Below are 8,680 nucleotides of genomic sequence, written 5' to 3'. Positions count from 1 at the left end.
TGGAACATATGGACATAGAGAGAGGTAGAGAGAGAGGGGAGGAGGATCAATACCTCACATCTTCTCTTTCATCCCTGCAGCACAAACTACAAGTGTGGAGCCAGTTGATTTTTTCTCCTCAGCATCAGAGAGGGAATGCTGCAATCTACTGACTCCATGTTAATTCAGACTCAACAAAACAATATGTCCTTGTAGAAATGATCAAGAGCTACAAGGGATTCTGTTTCCACGAAGGACCTCATGAATAGGGATTTCTTCCTCACTTGACTAACAAGGCATTCATAATTGTTTTTTTTAAATCTATATGAATGGTGTTCATTAATGCTAACCCATTAATAACAGATAAAGTTATATTGAAACTCTTGATTCATTTAATACACTTTGAAGACCCATGTTATAAGGTTTTGAGACATTAGCCATGTTTATAAACCACACAGAGGGACTCACAGAATAAGATATTTGAGAATGTGAAAGAAAGAGGTGGGTGGGTTTCTTGGTTGGAGTGTGAGCTGAGATGTGCCTCGATCCTAGCAGAGTAAATGAAGTGAAATAATCTTGAAAACTACATGCAGGGAAGAGCTTAGCGGTGGAGGTAGACACTGAGAAAAGTGCATTGTGCAGTCAACCATTCCAGAAGTGAGAAGCCGTCGGCTGTCACCAGCCAGTGCATAGAGAGGAGACCAGTCCAGTGATGCTGGATGATCGCTTTAACCATCCTCTGATCTTAAGACTTTGGATGAGGCTTCTTTGTATTTACTGGGTTAGCTGAACTCACAAGGAATATATTAGAGTAGAGAGTACAACGTGTCCATCACGTAAAAGCTCAGATCCACAGGCAGAGACAGAAGGACTGTGAGAGCTGTACAATAAGAACAGATTGGCAGTTAGAGCTGTTAGCTTTTTGAATTCCACTCAGGCCATAGAGTGGATATTCCAATCTGCTAAGCTAAAGCCACTGGGCCACTGCAGAGTATTTTGACTCATCTATATTTTGCACTTTTGGTGTTCAAATCCCCTCCTCTTCATTTTTTCAATATTTTTCTTGGAATGGATGACTAAGACAAGACAGAGCTCCTGGAACTCTTTTCTTAAGGAATGACTCACCAGATTACTAAACCAAAAGCAACAACAGAGGATGGGAGAGGTTTTTTTGGTGGGGTAATTTTTCTCTTCATCAAATTAACTGTCATATAACATAATAATAAAATAACATTATAAGAGTATCTTCAAGAATCTTACTCTTAAGACACAGAAATACATGATCTGCTGATCTATAACTGAACAAACCAACCTATCACAATATTCTTTCTTCTTCTTTTGAATTATGGAGATTCCAAGGTGATGCTATTTCAGAAGTATGCCTTGGGGACCCAGAAGGATATTGTGAAATTGCCGGGAACTCTTATGTTAAACTACAGAACCTGAAATGGAAAGATGTCAGTTCTTCTTGAACAGAGCCTCATCTCTAAGTCTGCCATCAATTCTCCACACTTTTCCTTTGGATATAAATAAATAACTTTTAAACAGACTATTACACAAAAATCAGATTTGGTGACAATTAGTTAATATGATTTTAGAGGATGGTCTCTGACCCCTTCAAGATTCCCTGACCTGATTGGACCAACTATATGTTGGAGGCACCAAACAACGTCTCTGGCAGGACAAAGCAGAGAACTATAACACAGTGATCCTCTAGAAGGACCTTTTTAAAGTCACCCCTCTCCCCCCCACTCTTTTCGGGTGGGGGGGAGGGCATAGCAGATAGCCTATCACAGCTCAGGACTGGTCCATTCGTTAGCCAGTTAGCCTATCAAAGCTCAGGACTTGTCCCTTCGTTAGCCTGTAAGCCAATCACAGCTCAGGACTGGTCCTTTAATTAACCATTAGCATGGAGGCCAGTCAGGGTAATAATCAGGGCAGCCCAGAGAGCCCTAACCGGGCTGTGGAATACCTCCTGGAACTGAACAACATTATAGAGAGCCAGCAGAAGCTCCTGGAGACCCAGCGACACCGCATCGATGAGCTGGAAGTCCAGTTAGACCGCCTGGCCCAGGAGAATAAAGACCTACGTCTGGACCGCCAGCGACCTCCACCCCCTGAACCACCTCCTCCACCTTGCCCCATGCCCGCCCCTGCAACAAAAACCAGCCACACAGCCATTCCCTCTGTGCCAGTCCGACCGATCCAGACCCAGACCCAATCCTCCTTCAATAGTACCAGTACCAACACTACAGCCATACCTGCCCCACCACCGCCTCCGGTGCCAGTACGGGACCAGCGCACCTCGCAAACCCCTAAGACCCCCCGGCGTACCCCTCACACCCCCCAAACGCCCAAACGTACCCCTGTCATCACCCAGACCCCCCGGACACCTCAGACCCCGAAGCGGAGCTCGCACACGCGGCTGACGCGGACCATCTCGACCGGGACGGGGACCAGCTTCGTGGAGATGGAGAAGGAGAGGATTGAAAGACTCCATAGCTCCACCTTGGGAAACCCCACAAGCCACCATCATGGCCACAGACAGTATGTCTTTACCTTCCTTTTGTTTGTGGGTGTGTGTGCTACACTGTGTGTCAACGTCTGTAATTGAAAGCGACAGCCTATTCGGGTTTACTTGAGTGCAATGTGAAATTAGTTGTTTAACACATTGAATCAGGTGAGCTAGTTGTTGAATGGTTGAAATACATGGAAACAAAGGGCGCCTAAGGTGTGGTTTGAAAACCCCAGTGACATCACAAGACTTTGAGTTTGGAGGATAACAAAGTATATTTGCTAGGCTTGGGTAGTAGACTGTTTTTAGTTTTATCTTTCCCAGCTGAATTAGCCTGGCCAACAAGGAGTTGGTTTTGAGTTGTTTGTTTTTTATTTTATGTACCTTTTTTGAACAGGCATGTTCACACATTAAAAGCACTCAAAAATCAAACAAGTCAACAATTTGCCAAAATGATAATCCTGAACTATTTTGGCATCTTATTACAGTTTTACCTAATTCAGAGGCTATCATTGTGTGTATCAAGTACTAACCAATCCTGTGTTCATTGTCTTGATCTTAATAAGAGCTGTGAAGTATGCTGGAAGTTTCTGCAGGAGTGCCTTGTAAATGAACAAGTGTGCTTCTCTCATCTAATGTACAGAGATGCTCATCCTATTTGTTCATACAAAGTGCAATGATACAACTTTCTAAGGTCAGAGCTTTTTGAAGAGGGTTCTGGAAATGTAATTAATTATCAGTGGGGCTGTATCTGGTGCCCCTGGTTTAAATAAGTCCCTGATTATGGAACTTAATTTTGAATACCCCTGCCATAGGCAGTCAGAACAGATTATCTTTCAAAAAGATTAAGTTAATACATGCAAATCAATAATAACATCAACATTGGTAATTCAACCAGTGGCTAAATGTAATTGTTGATAATAGTAATACATTATTGCCAGCATTTCATTGAACCAGGCAATGAATTTACATAGAAATCTGACTTTGACTTTCAGACCTGTGTTATACGTACATTCCAAAGACAGTCAGTCAGAGTTTTTCTGGCCTTTACTCAGGCAGAATTTATTTTGTGATGATTTCAAATAGATCGGATTTCCAGGTAACCATGTCTTTTGAAACCGTTGACTGATGTATGAATAGGTAGGTGCCCATATAAATTACTGGATTATTTAGCATAAGGGGCAGTGTAAGCTTTCTGACGAGTTTGAGAAGTCAAGAAAGAGCACAGTTGTCAGCCTAAACATTGTTAGCACAGAGTACAGTAATTAGCCTAGAGTTCAGTTGTCAGCCTATATATTGTTAGCACAGAGTGCAGTAGTTAACCTAGAGTACAGGAATTAACCTTGTTATTGTATTATATGCACAGTGTCTCTGGTTCACTTTTGTTTGTAATTGACTAAAAGAAAAGTCAGTAGTGTGCTACTGATTACGTCCTGAGCTGAACTGCATGTTGTTGCAACTAGTTTGGTATTTTGTTTATGTTCAATAGTATTATTAACTATCAGCAACATTGCTAGTATTTATTATATTATTATGATGTTGTTTAGAAGGTAATTTCCTGCAATTCTGTGTAAGCTAAGTCTAATCTTTTTTGTTTCAAATGAGTTAATTTACATGGGTTATACAGATAATTTTTAACATTAATAATATGAAACACAAGACAACTAACCAAATGATTGAACCTCAAGTATATAGACCTAAAAAACAGACTCCAAAAATAGTAAAAAAAAAGTAGTAGATAACATATATTTCTTACAATTAATAAATTACCCCTTACATCAATGAAGGTCCTGCATGACAGTTGGGAGGCCATGTTATAGCATTGTTTCCTAGAAGCATGCGTAGAAGATTCACAAGAGATTCATAGGGTATTCATATGGGTCTTATAACACTGTCAAGGATGTCTTACCTCCAGTTTTAAGTGTCGTAGAAGCAGGTTTTCTAATCTCTGCGTGCCAGTCTAGCACAACAGTTGCTAGGTGACTGTCTGTCTCTGACCCTACCTGCGCTGAAAAATACTCAAGGAAGGAGCGGAATCGCACCAAGGAAAGCCAGAAGCCACAACCCCTCTGTCTCTTTCTCTTTTTCTCTTACTCTCGCTCTTTGTCTCTCCCCCCCCCCCTCGCCCTAACACATTCTGCCATTCTCCCCCTCCCCCATGCTGTCACAGATGCCAGAGGACCAGGTCTGATGTAGTGTATACATTAAGCCATAAACATGTCTGTATGATATTGATTAAATTGTCTAACCAGCACTACAGGAGGGCGTTCACCTACAGATCCCATGTCTTCATTTTAGCAAGTAGGATTACATGGATTACATTTCAAGGGATTGATACTTCTTTGATCGTTGGTCATTGTACAACGCTCTACTTTATGTTAATACGAAACATTTTAGATCCTACATGGGTGCATTGTGTCAACATTATACAGAAGATAGCAAATAGCTTGTCCACCTCCCCTCAACAGCAACATACCGGCCCGGCTACACAATGATTCCTCCCACCCTGGCCTGGTCTTTCTCAAACTGGATCTTGTCCTCCTTCCTCTCAGCTGTAGTGGCTTAAAGTGAAGTTTGATTACTATAAGTTTTGTTTGAAGCCAGGTGTGTGTGAAGCACGAGATCGCTGTCTTTATGAGACGGGAAACTGGCACAAGGACTATGTTTGCCTTACTCCAGAGTTTAAGGTGGGATGAAAGTTAAATACCAGCCATTCATACTCATAGTTGGTGTGCTGATTACACTGTAATAGTAGCAGTAGTAGTATCAGTATTACTTTTAGTCGTGATAGTAGGGTAGACTAGTAGTCATTGCAGTAGTAGTAGTTTTAACAGTAGCAGTAGTAGTAGTATTAGTACTGGCAGTTCTAGTAGTAGCAGTATTAGTATTAGTAGTATTATGTCAGTATGTGTAATATTGATTATATTACTAGTAATATAATATTAAAAGCAGTTGTAGTAGCTGTAGTAGAGGTGCTATTTGTAGTAGCAGTAGTAGTATAGTTTTACTTTTAGTTGTAATACTAGTAGTAGTATTAGTAGTAGCAGTAGTAGTATATTTTTACTATTAGTTGTAGTACTAGTAGTAATATAGTAGTAGCAGTATTAGTATAGTTTTCCTATTAGTTGTAATACTAGTAGTAGTATAGCAGTAGTAATATCAGTAGTAGTTGCAGCATTAGTAGAAGCAATAGCAGTACAGTATTAGTAGTAGATGTAATGGTAGTAGTAGTATTATAGTAGTTGCAGTAGTAATATAGTTTCAGTATTAGTAGTAGTAGTAGAAGCAGTAGCAGTAGTAGTATAATATTAGCAGTAGTTGTAGTAGCTGTAGTGGAATAGTACTTGTATCAGTGATTAATAACATAAGCAGCCTGCTTTTTACAAAGGCAGATTTATTCTGATGTTGTTCTACTAGTCTTTTGATGGCTCTTCTTATCAGATCTGTTTTTATTAATTGTCAAAAAGATCAGAGGGGGGGTCTGCCTGTGTAAACATGAATTAACAGAGTCTAAGCATGACATCATTTGAGATAGACACTGTTGCTGCTGACCTTTGTGTTTGTTTGTGTGTGAATGAAGTTGTGTGTTATCATGTACATGGCTATGTCTTGTGAATCTCACCTGAGATTAATGTCTCTGGACTGTCCTATAGGTTCTTCTCTCATATCATCCCTGTAGATCCCAGATATCCCTGTAGATGACCATAGACGCCCCCTGCTACATATCATACCTGTAGATGACCATAGAGGCCCCCTGCTACATATCATACCTGTAGATGACAATCGAGGCCCCCTGCTACATATCATACCTGTACATGACCATAGAGGCCCCCTGCTACATATCATACCTGTAGATGACCATAGAGGCCCCCTGCTACATATCATACCTGTAGATGACCATAGAGGCCCCCTGCTACATATCATACCTGTAGATGACCATAGAGGCCCCCTGCTACATATCATACCTGTAGATGACAATACACGCCCCCTGCTACATATCATACCTGTAGATGACCATAGAGGCCCCTTGCTACATATCATGATTATTGACAGGATAGAATATTATTTTTTATGGGATATATTAGATTATTGATGATATTGACCAGATTATTGATTGGATTTCTAATGGGATATATTAGATTATTGATGAGATTGAGATTGATTATTGATGGGATGGATCGAATTATTGACATGAGTAATGGAATTAGTGATGGGAGGGAGGGGATAGACAGGGTTATCTATTGATAAATTGGATGCTGAATGAGAGGAGAGATAGGATTATTGAAAAGATGTAATTAAAACAATGTGGGCATTAAAGGAGCATTTTGCAGAAGCTTTGCATTGTTATCTGAAAATGTCCTTAATGTGTCTGCAGTAATAATGGAATGATAGTGTTTCACAATATTTATTCACCAGAAATTAATTAGGGTGCACAAAAAAGTGGCACCGAAATCAGGGCTCCAGATATATTCCACCATTTTCCATCAGTGGCATTGAGTCTTTCGGTTGGTGGCATCAGCACCTGATTTGGTCACAGCCCCAACAAATAATACATTAATTACAGTAAAACATATTTGGCCTATTTTTTTATTTGAACATAAAGACTCATTCAGTTATTTCCTTAGATTTTATGTTTAGACTGCAGTCTTTTACAAGTAGGGTCAGGTTACCAACATTGGGACCTTGGTCTCTATGTTGCTTTTATTCAGAATGCAATCATGGCTCCACCTATAGTGCAGCTGTAGAGAAGAGTTGGACTACTAGAGTGCAACTGTGCAACTGGATTTGTCTTGGGTTGATTTAACTATTATCCTACATTGCAGTAAATTCCTGTGTGCGTTGGCATGATGGATTTGAACATGGTGAATACGGACTTGTCATGGAAACTCTGACTCATGATTCCATATACGAGCCCTTCGTTCAGAATAGGAGGCTCTTGCTGACATGTTTTTGACTTGTAAATGTACAGTTTTAACAAGGGTACATTCATTTAGCCACGAAATAACATCCAATCAGCTGTAGCCATGGCGTGTCATCCAATCAACTGTAGCTATGGCATTTCATGAAATCAGCTGTCGCCATGGCATTTCATCCAATCAGCTGTCGCCATATTGCTTATCAACAGATGTAAAGAGGTAGTCATGGCATGGAGCTATAAAGTATTTTAGAACAAGTGATTGGAATCCCCAAGGCTGATTGGCTGAAAACTGTGCTATATGAGAATGTATACAACGAGTGATATACTTACAGAGGGTGGTACACAAACACACACACACATATTTTGTTGTATTGTTCAGTGTTACTAACTTGTTGTTTCTGTCTCTTTTTTCCTTTCCTCATCTCTCTCTCCACATGTGTCTGTCTCATCTCTCTCTCCACCTGTGTCTGTCTCATCTCTCTCTCCACCTGTGTCTGTCTCATCTCTCTCTCCACCTGTGTCTATGTCTCATTTCTATCTCCACCTGTGTCTGTCTCCTCTCTCTCTCCACCTGTGTCTGTCTCATCTCTCTCTCCACCTATGTCTGTCTCATCTCTCTCTTCACCTGTGTCTATGTCTCATTTCTATCTCTACCTGTGTCTGTCTCATCTCTCTCTCCACCTGTGTCTATGTCTCATTTCTATCTCCACCTGTGTCTGTCTCATCTCTCTCTCCACCTGTGTCTATGTCTCATCTCTCTCTCAACCTGTGTCTGTCTCATCTCTCTTTCCACCTGTGTCTGTCTCATCTCTCTCTCCACCTGTGTCATTGTCTCATCTCTCTCTCCACCTGTGTCTATGTCTCATCTCTCTCTCCACCTGTGTCTATGTCTCATCTCTCTCTCCACCTGTGTCTATGTCTCATCTCTCTCTCCACCTGTGTCTATGTCTCCATCTCTCTCTCCACCTGTGTCTATGTCTCATCTCTCTCTCCACCTGTGTCTGTCTCATCTCTCTCTCCACCTGTGTCTATGTCTCATCTCTCTCTCCACCTGTGTCTATGTCTCTGTATTGCTGAATAGGTCTGACGGACATCCCAACAAAGAAAGGTCTGTAATGTTTTCCTGCTTCACTCGTTTGTTTTTTCACCTCTTTATCTGTGTACCATGACAGTCTCGTGAGCAAAGGCCACAGGGATAGCTGACCCTTTCTCTGTATCACCTGGTAAACTCTTAAACTTAAAAGGTGTATATGAATGCTGAGGTCATG

General features: G+C 40.9%; 1 long non-coding RNA gene across 4 annotated transcripts in view; it reads left to right on the top strand.

The window, feature by feature from the left end:
* The window catches only part of LOC106024573, an 81,799-nt gene that overhangs the window by 1,090 nt on the left and 72,029 nt on the right, over nt 1–8,680 (top strand). For 3 of the 4 annotated variants that reach the window (XR_004576623.1, XR_004576622.1, XR_004576629.1), the window contains exons 1-2: nt 1–2,526; nt 8,494–8,520. The exon at nt 1–2,526 is cut by the window's left edge and continues 1,090 nt beyond it. This is a non-coding gene — a long non-coding RNA (IQ motif and SEC7 domain-containing protein 2). The remainder of the gene's footprint in view (nt 2,527–8,493; nt 8,521–8,680) is intronic. The other variant, XR_004576624.1, reaches the window with a different exon arrangement.

This window comes from Esox lucius, chromosome 12 (assembly GCF_011004845.1).
Source record: "Esox lucius isolate fEsoLuc1 chromosome 12, fEsoLuc1.pri, whole genome shotgun sequence".
Lineage (NCBI taxonomy): Eukaryota > Metazoa > Chordata > Actinopteri > Esociformes > Esocidae > Esox > Esox lucius.
This window is presented reverse-complemented; position numbering and strand designations above follow the sequence as displayed.